The 20,705-nt window shown below is 37.8% G+C and overlaps 2 long non-coding RNA genes across 2 annotated transcripts; one reads left to right on the plus strand and one right to left on the minus strand.

The window, feature by feature from the left end:
• Positions 1 to 1,165: 1,165 nt before the first annotated feature.
• LOC123585687 lies at positions 1,166 to 17,760 on the minus strand. Its single transcript, XR_006706369.1, has 3 exons — positions 17,581 to 17,760; positions 4,883 to 4,976; positions 1,166 to 1,395 (listed from the first exon to the last, which is right to left on the minus strand). It is a non-coding gene; the product is annotated as an uncharacterized LOC123585687 (long non-coding RNA).
• Positions 17,761 to 18,399: 639 nt separating this feature from the next.
• On the plus strand, positions 18,400 to 20,140 carry LOC123585688. The gene is made up of 2 exons (XR_006706370.1): positions 18,400 to 19,738; positions 19,953 to 20,140. It is a non-coding gene; the product is annotated as an uncharacterized LOC123585688 (long non-coding RNA).
• The last annotated feature ends 565 nt before the right edge of the window (positions 20,141 to 20,705 follow it).

Raw genomic sequence — 20,705 nt, forward strand, 5'->3', positions numbered from 1 at the left:
CATACTCATTGTTTTGTCTGACCTTGAGCCCTTAAAGGCCCGCACTTTACATCTGTGCCCCACCATGCATGCACACATGCACAAACTTTATCTTTTCTATCAAGCAAAGAAGCAGATTTGACCACTCTGCTTTCTGTTACTTAACTTCTGGTCTTTGTTTTCTTTTCCACAAACTAAAGATAATGTTAGGAGTTAAGAATCTCCTCTTTCTTGAATTTCTCTAGCTGGACTAGAAATCTTGAGAAAACAGGTTGTCTTTTTCTCATGAAATTTTTTGGCACTTCATGCTTCTAACTGTTCCAAGAACATCTTAAGACATTTTATTTGGCTTTTTTACTTGAGAATCTAAGTAGAACCTGCCTGCCCAGAGGTACATGCACATCACTAAAAATTTAATATGACTAAAAGAGAAAGTGAATCAAATCCTTTTTTTCAATTGAAGTATAATTGACACGCAATATCCTATTAGTGTCAGGTGTACATCATAGTGATTCGATATTTCTACACATTACAGAATGATCCCCACAGTGAGTCTAGTTACCATCTGTTATCATATAAAAGTTACTACAATATTATTGACTATATTCCCTATGCTTTATGTCATTTCAATGAGTTTTATTTTAATTAAGGGGAAAGACTTGAATCCGTTTTTATCTACTCTGAAATAATGCATTTCTATTGTTTAGAATTGCTAACTTAGTTTCAGATTGGTGGAACTCTCACCTCTATGTGTGGTAGAATATTCACTGCAGTTTCCTTATTTGACTGCTTTGGAGAAGACTGCTACAGATAAGGGTGACAGTGACTTTTCACACAGCAAAATTGCTTAGGCACAAACCAAGCAACATTAAAATGTCATACAGCAGGGGTGCCTGGGTAGCTCAGTCAGTTAGTTAGCGTCAGACTCTTGGTTTAGGCTCGGGTCATCAGCTCATGGTTTGTGAGTTTGAGCCCTCCCGTCAGGCTCTGTGCTTGGGATTCTCCGCCCCCCCCCCCCCTCCCTTCCCCGGCTCCCTCTCTTGCTGTCTCTCTCTCTCTCTCCCTCAAAATAAGCAAATAAACTTTTTTAAAAAATAAAGTGTTGTATAGCAAACATTTCATACTTTCATTGAAGACAGTAATCTTCTACAAAATGGGATAATAAAAAACCAGTTGAGATAAAGAATGGGTAGCAATTAAAAGAGATTTTAATTCTGATCCAACAGAAGCACTAAGTGGGGTTAGACCACACTTCTGATGATCATGATGATGATGATGATGATGATTATGGTGATGATGGACTACTCAAGCTATCCATCAATTTCATTTCCTCCCACTCAGCAACAATATCTTCCAGGAAAATTTTCCTTATCTTCTCACTTTCCTAATATACATCTTTTCAGAACTCTGAAGCAACTGGGAATCACAATAAAGACTAATTAAAAATCTGTGAACATATTCTAGACCACTTCAGAGTTCCTAAGTCAAATCAGTTTATTTACCTCATTCCTTCCTTTGCCCTTGTCCTTTAACTTTCTCCCTTTAGGAATTCCCTCTACCTTTAAACACCAATGTGCAGACTTTAATTTGATAAAATCATTTGATTACATCATCATAAGGGTGAAATTCTTAGATGGTGATTAGTGTATAAAATTTCTGGTCTCAGTTTTCCAAAACAATTAACCAGGTCTTAGAGATTCTCAGCAAATATAATGAAAGAATTTTACAAAAGGTGCCAGTTAATCTAAACTAAAATTATAATTCAGAGTTAGTACCATTCATTGACTTTTCTCTACCTAAGTTATAGATCCCTTGAGAACAATTCCAGTATCCTTTTAAAATATCCAGTTCTCTTAAAAATATCAAATACATCCAGCAATCACACTATCAAGTATTTCCCAAAGAATACAAAAATACTAATTCAAAGGGACACATCTACCCTGATGTTTATAGCAGCATTATCTATAATAGTCAAATTATGGAAAGAGCCCAAGTGGCCATTGACTGATGGATAGATAATAGATGAATGAATAGATGAATATTACTTGGCCATCAAAAAGAATGAAATCTTGCCATTTGCAACAGTGTGGATGGAGCTAAGGAGTATAATGCTAAAGTGAAATAAGTCAGTCAGAGAAAGACAAATATCATATGATTTCACTCATATGTGGAATTTAAGAAATAAAACAAATGAGCAAAGGGAAAAAAAGAGAGAGAGAGGCAAACCAAGAAACAGACTCTTAATTATAGAGAACAAACTAATGGTTACCAGAGGGGAGGTGTGGAGAAAGATAGGTTAAATAGGTGATAGGGATTAAGGAGTGCATTGGTGATGAGTACTAGGTGATGTATGGAAGTGTTGAATCACTATATTGTTCACCTGAAACACCATATGTTAACTAACTGGAATTTAAATAAAAAAAAAAAAGAGTTTTTCAGGCCATGAAGATATTTTTGATACAATAATTTGCATTAGGGAACTAAGACAAAGATATATAATCAGCATTGGAGAGAATGGATACTTTCCTTACACATAAGCTTTAAAAAAAAAAACAAAAAAACTTTACTGCTGGCATTTTATAGCCTAGATCTGCACTGTCCAACATGGTAGCGACTAGCCACATGTGGCTGCTTAAATATAAATGTTTTTAAGTTTATCATTTACTTATTATTCTGAGAGAGAGGGAGTGTGTGTGCATGTACACATGCATGAGTTGAGGAGGGGCAGAGGGAGAGGGAGAGAGAGAATCCCAAGCAGGTTCTGTGATGTCCACACAGGGCCCGATGTGGGGCCCGATCCCAGGAACTATGAGGACCTGAGCTGAAATCAAGAGTCAGAGACTTAACTGACTGAGCCACCCAGGTGTCCCTTAAATTTAAATTAGAATTAAAATGAAATAAAATTATAAATTCAGTTCCTCAGTCACACTAGCCCCATTTCAAATGCTTAATAGCTACATGTAGCTATTAGCTACCCTACTGGACAGCACTGACAGAACATTTACATCACCACAAAAAGTTTTAAGAGACAACACTGGTATAGAAAAATTACATATAGCATCAAATAGTAATCAGTATAATTATTAGCCAACCATAAATAAATTTTAATTATATCTAAAAAGGTGGTTATTTCTCTATATTTCATAACATGATAAGATGATTTCATATGCTCCTAATTAATTGGCTAGAAGATAGTATTAATTGACTGATTTAGCAAAAATGCAATGGAGAACTGTTTCAATTAACTCACATGAACTGTAGAACATTTTTTACTTTCATCCTTTCTGTTATAAATAAATAACAAGTGTATGTGTATCCTTCAAAATGTATACAAGACTTGTTAGTTTGATGCTTACTTCCCATGAATTCTAGGGAAATTCTTCTCCCCAAAACATTTGGGGAATAAGTCAAGTTCTATGAGAATGGGTAGAAACAGAGATTAACATTAATGTGCTTTCTTGGAAATGTTTAAAATTCTGTTGTCTTTTAAAAATTCTTTGGGAGGTTAAACTTCTTGAACTGTAGAAATGAAGAAAATTGGCCTGATGAAAGCAACTTTTTTCCTATTGCCATCTTTCCAAGAACATGGACAGTCAGCATTCCAATATATCTCCTGCCAAAGGCTTTTGGAGAATGACTACAGACTGAGGTTGTTCTGGAGCTGGAACCAGTTAGCTATATTTTTCTTTCTGCTGTCAGCAGACACTGGGAAATACACCTGCTACACAGAGCTCACCATTTCTAAAATAATCTGAGAGTTTATTACTCATGCCAAAAACTGTCCAAGTCAGACAGTTCCACAAAGCAGAGAAAACTGCCTTGATCCAGGATTTTCAGAGTGTAATACTATGGCTCACTCCCTCATTATGAATGGATTCAGAATAGGAAAAAGAAGTTTAGGCTATTGGATCAGTTGCTTTCTGTCAATAAAGCTATCAGTAACCTGTAATGTGCTTTTGTTTGGCATGGTTTTTATCAGCACTTCTCACAGCACTTTCAACTTTTTTTACACAGGACTGACAAAAGTTCAGTTCAAGAGATACTTTTTATAATACTTTGGTCAAAAAACCAACTACAAGGAGCCCTCAAGGAGCTCATTCTCTAGGGAATGATAGCAATAGATAAATAAATAAGAGCTAGGACAGAGTTAAACAAAGACTGCAAGGAGACAGGATCACATGACCACCAGCCAGTAAGATTTCCCAGAAGTAATGCTATACAAGCAGAGTCTTGAAAGATAAAAGCCTTCCTTCCTAGCTAGGCAAAGAAAGGGTAAGAAAAAGTTTCAGGCAAGGAAAAACCTGAGTCAAGGCACAGAGGTGAGAAAACAGCATAGTAAATTCTGGGGATTACATGAAGTCTCTCATATTCTCAAAATAAGTATGGGGAAGGTAGGCAGGGGCTAGATCATTGTATGCAATATTAAGATTAATTTTCCTGTGTAAGTGATGGAGAATTATTAAATGGTCTCTTAGGAGGAGTGATCTGTTTGTATCTGTGTTTTAGACGGATCACTTCATTAGATTCTGGAAACCATAAGAACACTGATAAGGAAGGGGGAGATTTGAGAAGTGTTAGAGCATGACCTAGTGGGATTAAAAGAGATAACAAATAGTTTTCAAAAGTAGTAATAATTAAGAAATGAAATGAAAGGGAAACCAAATATAGAGAGAATCAAGATTTTCAGGAAGCAGGAAGGGGTTTTTGTTTTGTTTATTTAATTGGTTGGTTGCTTGGTTTTTATCACAACCTCTATGAAAGATAGAGAACAAAAATGGGAAAACACAATACAAAAATTTTAGAAAATGAATTATCACATGAAAAATAAAGAAATAAAGCACTGATAGTACAGTCAGAAAAATCCTGATTGTGAGTCTGAGCAAACCAAAAGTCAAGTACTAACCTGTGTTAAGGAAACCCAACAAAGATCTTCATTAATGATACAGAGCTGAGGAGCAGACAGCAATTCTCCTGGTTAAGGAGATGATGTAATTATACTGAAAAAAAAAAAGAAAAAGAAAAACAGATGAAAAATTAGCATGTTTAAGAAGACAGCAACTAAGTGGGTGAAAACATAGACTAATTCCAAATTAAGCTCTAGAGTCTCCAAGAGCTGTGATATTCAAACCTCAATCTACTAAAAGAATTGTGTTTTTGTTTTTGTTTTTCCTGCAAATGGATGCCATAAAAATTCTCTTGCCAGTCAGGTACTTTAAAGAGCAGGGAAAATTTTTATTTGACTTAAAAATAAATAGAATTTCTTAAAATAGGACTGTATGGTTTCCTGTCTTTAAAACATTCATGACACCATATGCATCTTGAGGATTTGGACAAGTATTTTTATTGCTTTCGTAAATGCTCCAACAAAATATCACATAAACACACACAAAACTTTTCAAACCTGTTTTAATTACTTATTCTTTCAAAATTAACAGATTAGTAACAAAAAGGATGAAAGTAAAGTGGTGCTGAATCGGAAATCCAACCAATAAAAAAAATAACATGCAGGAATTGGAAACAAAATCTTTTCTTGCTCTTGAGAAAATGACAGGCAAAAATCTTAAACTGATGTTGGATTATTATGTACAAACAGTTCCTGACTCCTTCACCAAGTGAAACAAAAGTTGCAAATGTTTTTCTATCCTTTTTCTAACATTTTGGGAAAGGTTCTGGAAAAAAAAAAAAACTTGATTAAATCACACACACACACACACACACACACACACACACACACACACAGAGGAACAGAGGAACACACTTTTTTCCTCTTTCGGAAGAGGTGATAAACTACTTGAATACCTTCAATTTAAATAATTTTGAATTGTAAAAGAAATGAAGTATCTTTAATGTTTACGGAAAGAAGGCTCCATCCAGTCTCTATAATGGGATTACTTTTTTTTGACAGGGAAAACAATAAAACATAATTTGAAAAAAATATGAAGGGAAATATTGCAAATTATAAGTACGTAAAAAATGACTACCTGTATGAGATCTAAATTGTTTACATTGCTTTTGAACTTTTTTGTCTTCAACTGGCTAACATTGCTCCTTGTAGATAAAATATCTGCTGTTTGTAAAAAATAATGCAATACAAACTTTACTTATCTGATATAGGATGAAATATAATTAATAATTCAAAGCAACTGCTATTACTCAAATAATCAACTGCCTTATTACATGATTATATATTGAATAATTCAAATGGTCACAATTCAAAATATGGAAATCCAAATACTCAGACACATATACTTGTCTAACAAATTATAATTTTTATTTTCAACTATTCAATTATAAATTTTAACTATTTTATATGTAAAAACTTATAAAAGGGCAAATATATATTTTTTAAAAAGACCAGATTTGGGGGAGGGAGGAGGATTCCAATTAAGAAAACCACACAAAATTAAAAGCTTGAAAAACAAATTTACAAAAAAATTACTATTAGACATTATTAAATTTCAAAATGTGAAATATAAAATAATTGAAACTTATAAGTATGCAACTATATAATATGCAAGTTAAATATTAATAGCAACCACTATTACTAAGTGCTTATTCTATGTTAAGCACTGTGCTGGTCATTTTACCTACAACCTCTCATTTAATCACAACCATTCATCAGGAGCCTCACTAAACATTTATATATGTAGAATGCTTTTAAATTTTCAAAAAAACATTCTTATAACTATCTCATATGATATTCACATTATGCTGTGAAATAGACAAAAGGTAAAAGCAATTATTAGCCCTATGTAAATTATAGATTAAAAACATAAAAGGACACACAGAATAAATCATTAAGCTAATAAAAAAAACACAATTACAGTCTTAGTTCCCTAACTTCCAACCCCAATTCACTACCCACTAGATAACATTGGTATCAGAGAGCCCTAGTGATCCTAAATGTTTTAGGGAATAAATTAGCTTAAAGTTAATCAACAAGTATTCAATGAGTTTCTATATTGTATAAAGCACAGAAGTATTTGTGTGATACAAAAAGAAGTAGAAAAATTGGAAAAGGAAGAAAGAGGATAAAATTCCATTGATGAACTTAGTATCTGTTTGAGAAGAAAACATTAATTTTTAGAATAATTACAAAATACCACTGAGTGTAAAATAGCCATTGTGAAAACTCCCTGATCTACTGATGTAATTTAACACTGCTAAAATCTGATGGTAATAAATTATGTATTTTCTATTTATTTGAATGAATCATATCCCAGAAAATTTCTTTGAACTAACCTAATTATTTGCTAAACAGAAACTCTAGTATATAAATTATTGCTATGGCTAGATAATACCAGGCAATCTTTTAGAAATTACTAATATATTTGTTATAATAGAATTTTATTTGAGTTGAACTTATAGGGAACCAAAATATTTGACAAAATCTCCCCCCAAAAGTTGTTAATGAGTATAAGTGGACAAGTTTAAGTTATTAAGGACCATACTTAAAATTAAGTAGACATTACTATGGGGAAAAAGAACTTTGTATGATTAGAAGATGAAAAAGAAAAAATATGTGATTTATCCACAAGTGTTTTTGGCTCAGAATATTGTTTAAAGAATGGTAATAAAGTTTACAGGATGTTGATCTCACTTTTTTAGAAAAATAACACCTAATCAAAATTAAGCTTCACACATACACACAAACACAATAGAAGTTAGGAGAAAGTATAGTTTTAAGATAAAATTATTAGAAAATTCAACCTGAAGTTTAAAATCTGAAAAAAAAAAAATACAAGTCAGTACTTGATTCTACAACATCTTAGAGAACCAACACATTGTTATTGTGTTTATTATTTTTGTGTTTATTATTTTTAACTGTATGCTGACTTTTGCCTCTTCTCATATGTGTTTTGCCTTCATCTTCTTCTTATTAATAATTTTCTCCTAATCTCTTTCAACAGCTTCATGCAGCTGCTATAGATAAGTGTCATTGATACTATAATATTTTTGAAGTCAGATTAAGAACAGAGCATTCAAGAAACATTGAGTACCATCTAAGTGCCGAGCACAGATCTAGGCACTGTGGAATAAAAATTAAATAGGAAATAGTAACTGCCCTCATAAAAGAGTTTAGCTGAATGTTTTCAAACTATAGGTCACAACCTTTTAAAGAGTTAGGAATCAATTTAGTGACTTTCTGACCAACTATTTCAAAAGAATAAAATAAAATAGAACACATTAAAAAAACTCATTGTGCATCACAATGAGTAAGGTAAGTATTATTTCATGAAAGGTTTGTTTCAGTTACTTATATATGTATGTGGGTACCAGGTCACAATGTAACATTTATTTTACACTATGAATAACAGCCAAACGTTTGAAAAAACCTTGTTTAGGAAAACACCGATGAGAAATTTTCACAAAATGGTTTATAAAGATGGCCACAGGCTGGTAACTTTAAATGTTCTAGTCTAAATTAACTGCCAAGACTGAATACATGTCTTACAGAACAGGTAGTCAAGCACCAGCAATGTCCTTCTTTGAAAAATGTTATCTTTATTTAGATCTTCTCTATTAAAATGTTCACCAGTCAATCACAATGCTATGTAGTTCCAACCAAATATTTTTGCCATTAGTTAATACAACATAAAGTGAAATGAATATGATACTTCTGTAACATGTTTGGGACTCAGAAAAGGGGCTTTGAGGATATAGTTATATTATCGCAGACGATATTCAATTAGAAACATTATACTCTGAGTTGATTTGTAAGGGTTACAATTTTCTTCAAAGATGATAAGCCACTTTCATATTAATCAAGGAGTGCACAGTATCAAAATATTTACATTATGAAATGCAAAGTAATTTAAACAGTCCCAATGAAAGGTTGAATAGCCAGTCATACCACACTTTTAGAGGCTGATTCATTCCAGCTAAACATAGCTAGGCTCCAGAGAGCTTGTTTTGTTTCTTACTTGCATTTTTAACTATTTAAAGTAAATTCTAACTAAATCCTAAACAACTTGAAGTCAGAGAACACATCTTATTCAATGCTTTGAATGTTAAATGATTATTGCTAGATGTATTGTTAATATTAATTTATTTTGTATTTTCATTTTACCAAAGTATCTTAATCAATATTCCAAACATATTCAAGGATCTCTATGCAGAGAGTCCCTGGAAAATGTAAGCCCATATGACCTCTATTTTTGTACCTAACCAATTAAATCCAGTAAGTACTAATGGCAATAATGTTGTCTTGACAAATATAGACATAGAACTAAATTACAGAATGAAAGAGTTTAAAGGTCACTTATGCTACCCTTTTTAAAGAGGACAATTGGATCTCACAGAGGTTCAGTGATTTGTACAAGGTTATCCAGATAATCTGTGCAGGGCTAGAATAGAAGTCAGGTCTTTAAATTCCCCAGGGTATTCTTTCTACTATAACACACACTTATTTTTTGGTCTGTTTCCACTTCAACCTTTCTTTTTCTCATTCTATACTATATGCCACACACTTCTTAGGTACTCTAGGGATTTAAAAAGTTACGACAATCCTTGACACCAAGGTACTTAAAAATGCAAAAATATATATAAAAGTACAGAGATTTACAGAAATTTAAGTGTCATCAAATTATGACAGTAATTCAGTTCAAATAATTCAAGTTTTGGCAAGCTACTACAATTCATTCCAAACTTCTGAAAAGTGATTCATGACTACTCCAGACCTAAATACTATTTCCCTATGGCAATAGAAGGAGCGCTGGATAGGCAACATAAAACCTGGATTTGTATCGTGGCTCAGCCACTAACTAGATGTTTAAAAAATAATTATTAAACTTCAGATTACTCATTTTAAAATAGGGAGAGGGTATGGGTGTGATTGTATTAAAGGTCCCTTTCACATTCAAGCAACAATTATCTGTACCAGCCTGTTCCAACGCTACACTTTACATCAAAGCCATCCACTTACACAGCATGGGATTGCAGATCTATCATCCACGGCTGTGGCAACTGCCCAGGACTCTCACCTTACCCTTAATTCCTCCTTCTATTCTGGTGTCTCTCTGGCTCCTTTTTCAGGCCATCTCTTACCCCTGGAGGACAGAATTGGTTTTCCCTGGTTTTGATCCTCAGTGCTCTCTAAAAGACTTCATTTGCACAGACGCTCTGGCTCTTCTTATGCCTGGACATGTCAGGAAAATACTCCCATCATCTGCTTCTGGTCCCTGGGATCCAAGACTGAATACATGCCCATTTGCAGGAACACCCAACAGAGACACCATGACCCTTTAGGCAACTTTCCAAGATGGGTTTGAGATATTTCTACCATTATTGTATTTGTTGTTATTTGAATATCTTATCATTTAACTTTTTGTACAGATCTACAATACCCAAAACTCTTGAGATTGGATGTATCTCAGAAGTCAGAATTTTTCAGATTTCAAAAGATAACAGAATACATATACTGTGTAAAACATAATAATTAAAAGGATCAATTATCTCTGAAGTAAAACATTTGAATATTCTTACATGGAATAAATGAATACTATAGTTTCATTCACATCAGTTCAAGTCAGGCTTTTCAGCCAAATGAGTTAATCTTGGATTAGATTTTACTGCCAGATATTACCAAAAACATAACAAAATAATTTTTGAGATTTTTGGACTTCGTAATTCCATATAAAGAATTATGGATCAGGGGCATCTGGGTAGCTCAGTCGGTTAAGTGTCTGACTTAAAAAAAATTTTTTTTTTTAATGTTTATTCATTTTTGAGAGACAGAGCTTTAGCAGGGGAGGGGCAGAGAGAGAGAGAGGCAGACACAGAATCCGAAGCAGGCTTCAGGCTCTGAGCTGTCAGCACAGAGCCCAGTGCGGGGTTCAAACCCAGGAACCGTGAGATCATGACCTGAGCTGAAGTGCGATGTCCAATGGATTGAGCCATGCAGGTGCCCCAAGTGTCTGACTCCTGATTTCTGCTGAGGTCACGGTCTCATGCTTCATGAGATCCAGCCCCCTCCTCCCCATAGGAATCTGCACTGTCAGCACAGATTCTCTCCCTCTCTGCCCTCTCCCCTCCTTCTCTTTCTCTTTCTAAATAAGTAAATATTTTTATTTTTTATTTTTTTTAACATTTTTTTAACGTTTTATTTATTTTTGAGACAGAGAGAGACAGAGCATGAACGGGGGAGGGGCAGAGAGAGAGGGAGACACAGAATCGGAAGCAGGCTCCAGGCTCTGAGCCATCAGCCCAGAGCCTGACGCGGGGCTCGAACTCACGGACCACGAGATCGTGACCTGAGCTGAAGTCGGACGCTTAACCGACTGAGCCACTCAGGCGCCCCAGTAAATAAATATTTTTAAAAAGAACTATAGATCTAATAAATTATGTGGACTTTAGTATGACTACATATATCACAGGGACAGTGATCATGTATTTTAATTCTTTATATTTCTAAAAAAGTGCCATGCACAACACTCAATAAAAACAGTTCACTTTTATTTGAAGAATTCTTCACTGAGTATGTACCACATGTCAAAACTTTATTCAGGAATTATGAGCCATTAAAAAATCTTACAACACATAGAACCTGCCCTCAGGGGCATTACAGTCTTAAGAGGAACAACACATAAAAGAAATGTTAAAATACAAGTATGTGATTAAGTGCTAAAATTACTGATTCAGGCAATAAGGATGTTAGAAATGGAAGTAGCAAGTTACATGTGAAAATTGTAACTTAGTTTAACAGGAGCTCTCAATATCTCATAACTGTCAAAGTTGGCATAATGATTTATAATCTGGAGAAGTAGTGTGTAATTTGGAAAGATAATTCTATTAGTCACAAAAGGTTATACAGAAAATCACTATAACTTTTGCTTTAGACATATGGATTTCCAGGCAGAGTTTCACTCACACTGATTCCAGAAATGGATATTCATAGGGGTGACACTACAGACTTGAAGGAGTATAAGACCGTGGAGAATCAGCACCATAGCATTACACAGAAGTGCCCTAGATGAGACAACCAAATTCTGTGCAAAAAGGAAATTATTTTTGACAAAATTAAGTTTCAATTCCACTTTCTGTCAATTGAACCTACTTTGAAAGGAGTGGTAGATTCTGCTAAAAGTATCTTCTTAAGGCAAGAACAAATCAGAAAGGAATGAGATGCATTCACTCAGATCACACATCACTTGTAAATCACTAAGCAATTTTAAAGATATGAGAGATCTAATACTTGATTGTAATATATTAAATTTATTTTTATGATAGAACTTATCTGGCCTCTCTTAAACCAAAATGTTAAATATTCCTCAAAGGTGGTAAAATATATCTATTTTACAGATGAAAACCTTGAATTTCATATTAAATGGCCAATTACATAATCAGTATATTATAGTAAGTTTTAAATACAAGAATCTTAACTCCAGCTTCTCTGAGTTAACCACTAACAATAACCAAACCCAAACAAAGCAATTTGAAAATTCATCGACCTTTTCCCCCTATATATATAACTACCTGATAGGTAGTCAAGGAAGTAAAAATAATGAGACTGATTTGTTCATAAAAACACTTCCTAAGGCTTACTTGTCAACCTCTGGAACCTAAAAAAGAACCAGAAATAAGCAAGTTATCAGACAAGAGGTAAAGTCCATTCTTTCTTTTTTGTCATATCCCCTACATGGTCTTAAAGCAGTAACACTCCAGTATGAAACTTATGAGCTAAATAATGATCACTTATTTTAGGTAAGACAATTGATTATAACAAAGAAAAATTATCTTTGCATTATGATCCTCTAAGGAAGCTGAATTCATTATCTGATATGAAGTGAATTGTGAAGTATTTTTGGAAGATTTTTTCCGCTATCAATTGAATAAAGGAAAGGAAACATCCTAGTTGTCTAAATGGGAAGAACAACCTGGCAAAGACTATTACTGGCAAAAATGAAAGGAAGCCTATAAGTGATATCAGATGACATCTCCTATGGGGTTATTGTAGTGGTGATATCATCTGACATCTTCTATAGGGTTATTTGGGTGAGTGTGACATTTTCTTAATGAGAAGATTAGGAAGTTGCCCTAAAAGAGCCTTATATAATGTATAAGGCCACAGAACATATGGATAAAGTGTTGCTAGAGAAGTGTAAATATGACTCTTGAAGTAGTAAATGAAGGTTAAACATTAACAGCTGGTCCAGGGGAAATGAAGAGGGAAAAAAAAGCAAGCTGTCTGTTTTAGACTGGTGTTTCACTAACCAGTAAGTCATCTTTATCTGTTTTCTATTTCAAGTCACCTAGCTAAAATATATTACATTTCAAACTTTAAGGAAATAACTGTTAGAAGTTGCTTTCTTTACTTAAATTAACCAAAAAGGACATTTTAGGATTGTGACTTTAAGTTTTGAGCTGCACAGGTTTTTTTTTTTTTTTTCTCTCTTTAAGAAAGAAGTATTGTTTTAGTTGTAAACCTATCACACCACTACTTTTTAAGGACTCACAATTTGTACTTTTATATATGAGATTTTAGACTAAAACACCATCTTCCCCACCGCCACACACACTCATTTCAAAGCTATATCACAACTTCGGTTCTGCATTCTCTAGCTCAAAATCCATCCATTTGGCTTAGGAACACCAAATTTTCCATGCAATTTGAAAATCAAGATATTAGCAGTTGCTGGTTACTCCAGTTGCACAGCAGAGTTAATTGAATTAAATTTAAAAAGCAAATGTCCCAATATATGATAAATTATATCTATATCTATATCTATATCTATATCTATATCTATATCTATATCTATATATCTATATCTATCTATCCCTGGTGCAGTTCTAATAGTAATATACACTATTCTGAATTTTGGAAGAATAAACGAAGCTAAGAATCTTCTTTTACCTCAAATTTCATTCTGATGGTAAAAAAAATAGTTGTTTATGACTCAGGCTTTTTTTTTTTTAACAAAAATTGCCATTAAACTGCTTAATTTTTTTTAGAAGAAAAAAAAAAAAAACAAGTGTAATAATAGCAAATGTTAACCAGTCCTCTACCTCTGAAAATACATGCAAAGGTATTGTATAGCATACAACTCTTTTTATTTCTAGTCTGGAGAAGAAGAGATATGTATTTTGGTAAATGAATTCTATTAGTCCTAAAAAGTTATACTAGGGGCACCTAGGTGGCTCAGTTGGTTAAGCAACTGGCTCTTGGTTTCTCAGGTTATGATCTCACACTTCATGAGTTTGAGCCTCGTGTTGGGCTGTGTGCTGACAGCACAGAGCGTGCTTGGGATTCTCTCTCTCTGCCCCTCTCCTGGTCTCTCTGTCTCTCTCTCAAAATCAATAAACTTAAAAAAAATTTATACTAGAAATCCCTACAACTTTTGCTCTAGGTATAATGCTAACATTAAAAGTTGCAGGAGGGGTGCCTGGGTGCCTCAGTTGTTTGAGCGCCCACTCGTGATTTCAGCTTGCATCGTGATCCCAGGGTTGTGGGATCAGGCCCCACTGAAGGCTCTGCATTGTGTGTGGAGCCTGTTTGGGATTCTCTCTCTCTCCCTCTGTTCCTCTCCCCAGCTCAGGCTCCCTCTCCCTCTCCAAAAATAAATAAATAAATAAATAAATAAATAAATAAATAAATAAATAAATAAAATTAAAAAATAAAAAAGTTGCTGTAAATATGCTAAATGCTTGTTTTATATCATGAAATAAAAAATTGTAGATTACCCCTAATAATAATTGTAGATTACCCTAAAAATAATTCTGACCAATATTGAGCATGTAACTTATTTTGCTAGGGCAAATTTATATTTTATTTATAACTTATAATCAAGTTATATAGATTCACACTGGATGGTACACCTAGACAGTTTTGCTTTATTCACTTAGTTAACATTAATGGAATTTATGATACAAGGCATTATACTTGGTAAGGTATCCCACCCACAAGAAGCTTACAGTCTAGGAGGTAAGATAAAAACATGTGCACAAATAAGAAGCAATTGGTATAGATGAATGCCGAAAATGAGAAACACACAGAAGCACCACAAGAATTTACAGATAGGAGAGAGCAGAGAACTTCACAGAGGATGTAGCATTTGAGTCAGGGTTTGAAGGATGGGTAGAATTTCCAAAAAGATGAGGTGGAGGAGTGTATGAGCATCATTTATTTACCATGTATTTATTATACCCACTAAATTCCAAGCACATGGTATTGAGGATACATCTATCAACAAGATGGATTAACATATTCTCTGCCCTCATGGAATCTATAGTCCAGAGGGATATGTATCTCAAATAACAAACAAAAATAATATTCTAACATATAAAACCAACAAAACATAAAAGTAGCAGGAGCAGAGTAACAAAACATAAAAAGTAGCATAATTGGAGAATTATGCCTATTGAATGTATAGGGTATTTAAGTCTTGGTTAACCCAACTGTTTGAATCTGAAATATTGCTACATTTCAATCACTCACACATCTATGTTGTCTTTACTGAAGTAAAACAGATCATCCAGTAATCTAGATTGAGTAATTTGAAAGAAACTTTGATTAGGAAATTTAAAAGCACATATTTAAAATATACCATTTAATGGGGCGCCTGGGTGGCTCAGTTGGTTGAGCGTCCAACTTCAGCTCAGGTCATGATCTCATGGTTTGTGAGTTCGAGCCTGGCTTCGGGCTCTGTGCTGACAGCTCAGAGCCTGGAGCCTGCTTCAGATTCTGTCTCCTTCTCTCTCTGCCCCTCCCCCTTTGTGCTCTGTCTCTCAAAAATAAATAAATGTAAAACAAAAATTTTTTTAATGTACCATTTAAAAGGTAAATATACAAAAAATGTCTGCCAATATCTGGGGTTTGAGTCCTAGCTGTGCTACAAACTATCTACATGACTTGAGGCCACCACTGTGAGCCTGTTCCCCCAATTATAAAATCAAACAGTATCTACGTCAAAAGGTTTATTGTGAGAATTAAATGAGATAAATGTATCTTAAAGTACTTCATAAATTACAAAATGTCACATAAAGGTAATATGATTATTACATATTTAACTTCCTATCTAATTTTACTACCTAGCCTAATCTTTACTAAAACAAAACAAAAAACCCCACTATTTTACTTAACAAGGGTTTACTTTGTACCTATTTTGAGATTAACGTGTTCAAAGAAGAGGTAGAATCACACTATCAGAAACTTGCACATCAGACCGAAGCACTGTGTTTGAGCAACGCTGTGAAGGACTGTCTAGCCAGGTACAGTTAGCACCTGCTTACACCATATAAACCTCTCCTTTTACCGAAGATTCATGCCGATTTTAAGTTTGATATCCTGAGGTCCTGAAACAGGCACTTTTTAGATAGAACAGCATCACTTCCAAATCTCACTAGCATAAAGGAATAGATTTTTTTTTTAATGGAGCATTAGTTTGGAAATTAATTTTTCCACATATTAGACTATTAAGAGAATAACATGTCTCTTTATAGTCCATGCATTTTAGTAACTTGCATTTATAAACAGTTAATAATTTCCAAAACGACAGAAATCAATTTGCAAAACCAAATTCCAGGAATGCCAACTTCTACTGGGAGGCCAGTCTAAGGCACATCTCTTTGAGACTGAGAACACATACAAAATGGAGGCAGCAACATTTAATCCCTTCATAACTCCACCATTCATACAGAACGCAAGAGTCCACATTGACGATATATACAACGGGTTCAGGGATTTGCTTTCCTTCCCCTTTATTTCTGATCACGGAGTTTTCATAAAATTACTCACTAGTATCATTTGGCACTACACTTAAGTAGGACGATAAATTAAATAATACATTTCATTTCTGCATAACTGCTCCAGTTCCAGTGGATTCACGAATGATTCACAAACCTCTAAATATTCACAAATAACAGGATTTTTCATAGTTTGATAAAGGCATCACAAAAATAATATTGTTATAATATATTGTAATTTCAAATATATACTGGAATTACCTTCTGTTCCTGATGTGATCTTTCAGAGAGCAATAAACAGAAATAGTCTTGTATAAACCTTTATTTCAGTAAAAGAATTTGAACCAAACCCTTTGAGTCGAGTTGCCTCTTTAACAAACGGCAGTGATAGGCGAGCCCTTTATAAGCAAGAATTAGAACGTCTGCCCGACATCTTCCTCTTAAAGCGGTCGGCGAACCTGAAAAATTTAAGACTTTCTCCTTTTCAATCTCTTTCGCTGACGTTTCATCCTTGTGACTAATCCAACACGCGCGCACACACACACACACACACACACACACACGCCCATATTAAAGAGAGGGAGGAGGTCTGAATAGGGTCACTCAACTAAAGGGGTGCTATCCTGGGCTGCGAAACCGCCACCCCTAAAACCTTGGTACTCTGCTTTAATTCGTCCGCACAGCGCCTCCTGCCGGGCCTGAGGAGCTCGGCTCGCGGCGGGTGTGGAGGGCGCGGGGAACCGCGCCTCCCCCTCCCCCGGACTCGGCCGCCCGCCTCCACACTGCTCTCCTCCCGCGGGGCGGCAAGCGCGCTCACTACTGGGCAGCGCGCACGAGGCGGGAAAGGGCCAGCGGCCTCGGCGCCAGCCGCCCCATGCCCCGAGCCTGCGCCCGACGAAGGGCCGGGCGGCCGGCTCCTACCTGGAGACGGAGCCGGGGGCCCTAAACGCCCGTCAGCGCCCTCATTATCCCGTTAGGTCTCCGCTCGGTGTAGAACAAGGGTCGAAGATGCAGTGGCCTCGGCGTGGACTCAGCTGAGCCCACCAGCTTCAGGCCCGTCCCCCAGGGCCACTCCCACTCGGTCCACACCGAACGCCCCCACCCCCCGCCCCCGGGGCGCTCCGCGGTCGGCCCGCTTGTGCCGGCAGTCCTCGGTGGGCCCTGCGCTCCCACCCAGCTCGGCCCCCTCGGCCGCCTCGGCCGCGCGCCGCGCCTCTCCAGTGCCCCGGTCTCCCCGCCGGCAGCGACGGCCGAGCTGAGGGGGCTCTGTCCCGGCCCCAGCCCCCGCGCGCCACAGCCTGTTTCCGCGTGCGGCGCCAGCCATAGCTGTCACGAGCAGTCGACAGTCCCGCGCAAGACTCAGCTCTGCTTTCCCGCCACCTCTTCGGGGGCACTGCCGGCCCCGTTCCCTTTAGAATCACCCAGTGCGCTTATCAACGAGTAAACAAACAGAAGTAGCTCAAAGAGTTGGTATTAGTTGATGAGAAACCACCTCCGGGCCCCCTCTTCGCCGGGCCTGTCCGCAGGGCTGGAGCCTTTCCCCCAAATTCCGGGCCTGCGCCCGGCGTCGCCTTTCTCGGGACCCACAGCTCGCGGCGCCTGCGGCGCGGGCGCAAGCGTACCCGCGCACGCGCGCGGGGGTGGGGGTGGGGGGAGAGGGTCTCACTCCGGTCGCGCGCACCTGGCTTCCGGCCTCCGTGTCGTCCGCATAGCCTTCGAGGAGGGCCGTTGGGTTCAGGCGCGAGGCCGTCGGGACTTCAGAATCAGCGTGGCCCGGCCACTGTGAGGGTGTGCGCGCCGCTGGTCTCAGAGGCCGTGGGGTGAGATGCCAGACGGCGCTCGGCGAGACAGAGGTTTCCCGGAATCGTATTTGGGGGCTCGTAAGACTTTTCTCCCCTAAGAGGGCCTGAGGGGAGGCCGGTGGGACACAAACTAGGCCTCGCCCTCCCTTTCTAATCCCCGCCCACGTCACCCTACCCCGCCAGTCTTCGAGGCCCCCTCTGCACCTTCTTCCCCACCCCGCCCTGTTTTCCTTCTCGTCCTCCCCCACCCCCCCTCCCATCTTTTCTCTCTGCCTCTCCCTTCTCTTCTGCCCACTCTCCCCTCTGGGACCCTCTCCTCTCCCACCGTCTTCCCTCTTTCTTCCCCTTTGCTTGCTTGCTCTCTCACTCCCCTCTCCGGCATCTACCCTTCCCTCCCCGCCACCACTCTCTACGTGGGTCTGTTGGATTGCCCATCACCTCTTAATCGTTTCTTAGTTTGTATGGAAATAAACAATCTCCGGATATGAGGTTAATTTCATCTTTTTTAGCATAATCCAGTTTCTGGTATACAAGGGGGCGCAGCCTAAGTATCAAACTCATAAAAAAAGAGCGTGATCCCCACGCTCAGGGTTTTTAGGGGAGTAGGACAAGACCACCGGTTCTTTTGATCTCTGACCCGGCCACTGCCTAGGCTCTGGAGCCCCAAAGGGCCATGGTGATTGTTGTGAGTGGCACGCGGGGTGGTGAGCACCTGGGGGCAGGGATGGAGGCTCGTGGCCCTGGCGGAGCCCCGAAGCTGTGGCCCCAAAGCTGGCGCCCTAAGGTGAGGCCCTCCCAGCTCCTCACAGACTCTTCCAGACCAGTTCCTGGAAGTTGTCTCGAGCCAGCCACGGAGCAGCAGGGCACGCCTCCAGGTTACTCGGTTCTGTTTTGCCCGCGGACTCAGCCCTGGCTTTCCCTCTGCGTCAACTCATTCTTTGGAGAAAGGCCAGAAAAAAACAATGGCTCTGTCCAGCCCGAGGTTCATGGTGTCCGAGAGCCTGGATTCCCTTGGCAATCTTTCGTACTCTCCCAGGGGCAAATTACCCAGAGCCCTGAGCCCACGCCCACGTGGTTTCTTTCTTTTTGCCGTTAGTGTGTTGACCTTACCTGTTTTTAAAAAATTATGTGTAATATACATTGTGTATAACAAATATATTCTTAACAGAAATGTATTAGCAGTGGGCACAAGTGAAAAGAGTCTTCCAGGAAAAACAGATAGCCAAGACTAGAACTGGGGGGACTTAGGGCCACAATACAACTCATGCTTCTATTGGGTAAGTGGCTTTGGGCAAGTCACTAACTTGCTCTTTCCCTTCATATCATCATTTACTAAATGAAGTTGTTGAGTAAGCTATATGATACTGTGGTCTTGTTTCAACCTAGAGAATCTCCCCCACAAAGAAGCTTTTTTAAGAAATCTGATTAGCTTTTCAATTAGTGGGTTTTGCTTTTCTTCCTTTTAACCCTTTTTATCTCTATTACATTCAGAGAAGGAAAGTTGGGAAACAGCTACATCAAAAAGAAGAAAACATTCAGAGAAGTCTTTAAAAAGTGGGGAAAGAGAAAGAAAGTGAAGAGATCAATTAATGTAACTTTTAAAAAAATGTACCCAATTTCCCCAATGAAAATAAAACTAAACAGGGTCTTTGGGACCTCAGCTTCTGGTTCACGTTTACGAAGGAACACTGATGCTCAAGTTTGTCAAGGGCAGGGTGTGCGTTGGCTTCATAGGTCCCAATCATACTCTGAATGGAACACCCCAGGTTGCTAAATGGAATACTCTGTATCTTAATTGCTTGTTCCATCAGGTGTGTCTAAAAGCTGTTGTCTTACTCTTCTAGGGGTGAGTAGTGGAACCTGGTCCAATGTAAAATGGAGAAATAAGGACCAGGTGCAGAAGAGTGAAATGTGGTTTAAGGCATCACCAATAACATGCCACCTTAACTCAAAGTCCTGCCTTTGGTTTCTTAGGTTTACACACAGCATAGCCAATGGCTAAAAACTCTCCTCCTAAATTCACTCCTTTGTTAATAAACAGTTTGTATCTGTTATGAGCTAAGCACTAGGGGTTGGGTGCTGGGGATACTATATGGAACAAACGTTGGGGTCCAATTTACAGGCTAGTGAGACAGATGGGTAGACTGAAAAGTGCTGTTACATAGGTATCATGGGAGCATTAAGAAAAAAACATCAGGGGAGCCTGAGTGGCTCAGTTGGTTGGGCAACCGACTTCATCTCAGG

This window comes from Leopardus geoffroyi, chromosome C3, assembly GCF_018350155.1.
Source record: "Leopardus geoffroyi isolate Oge1 chromosome C3, O.geoffroyi_Oge1_pat1.0, whole genome shotgun sequence".
Classification (NCBI taxonomy): Eukaryota; Metazoa; Chordata; class Mammalia; order Carnivora; family Felidae; genus Leopardus; species Leopardus geoffroyi.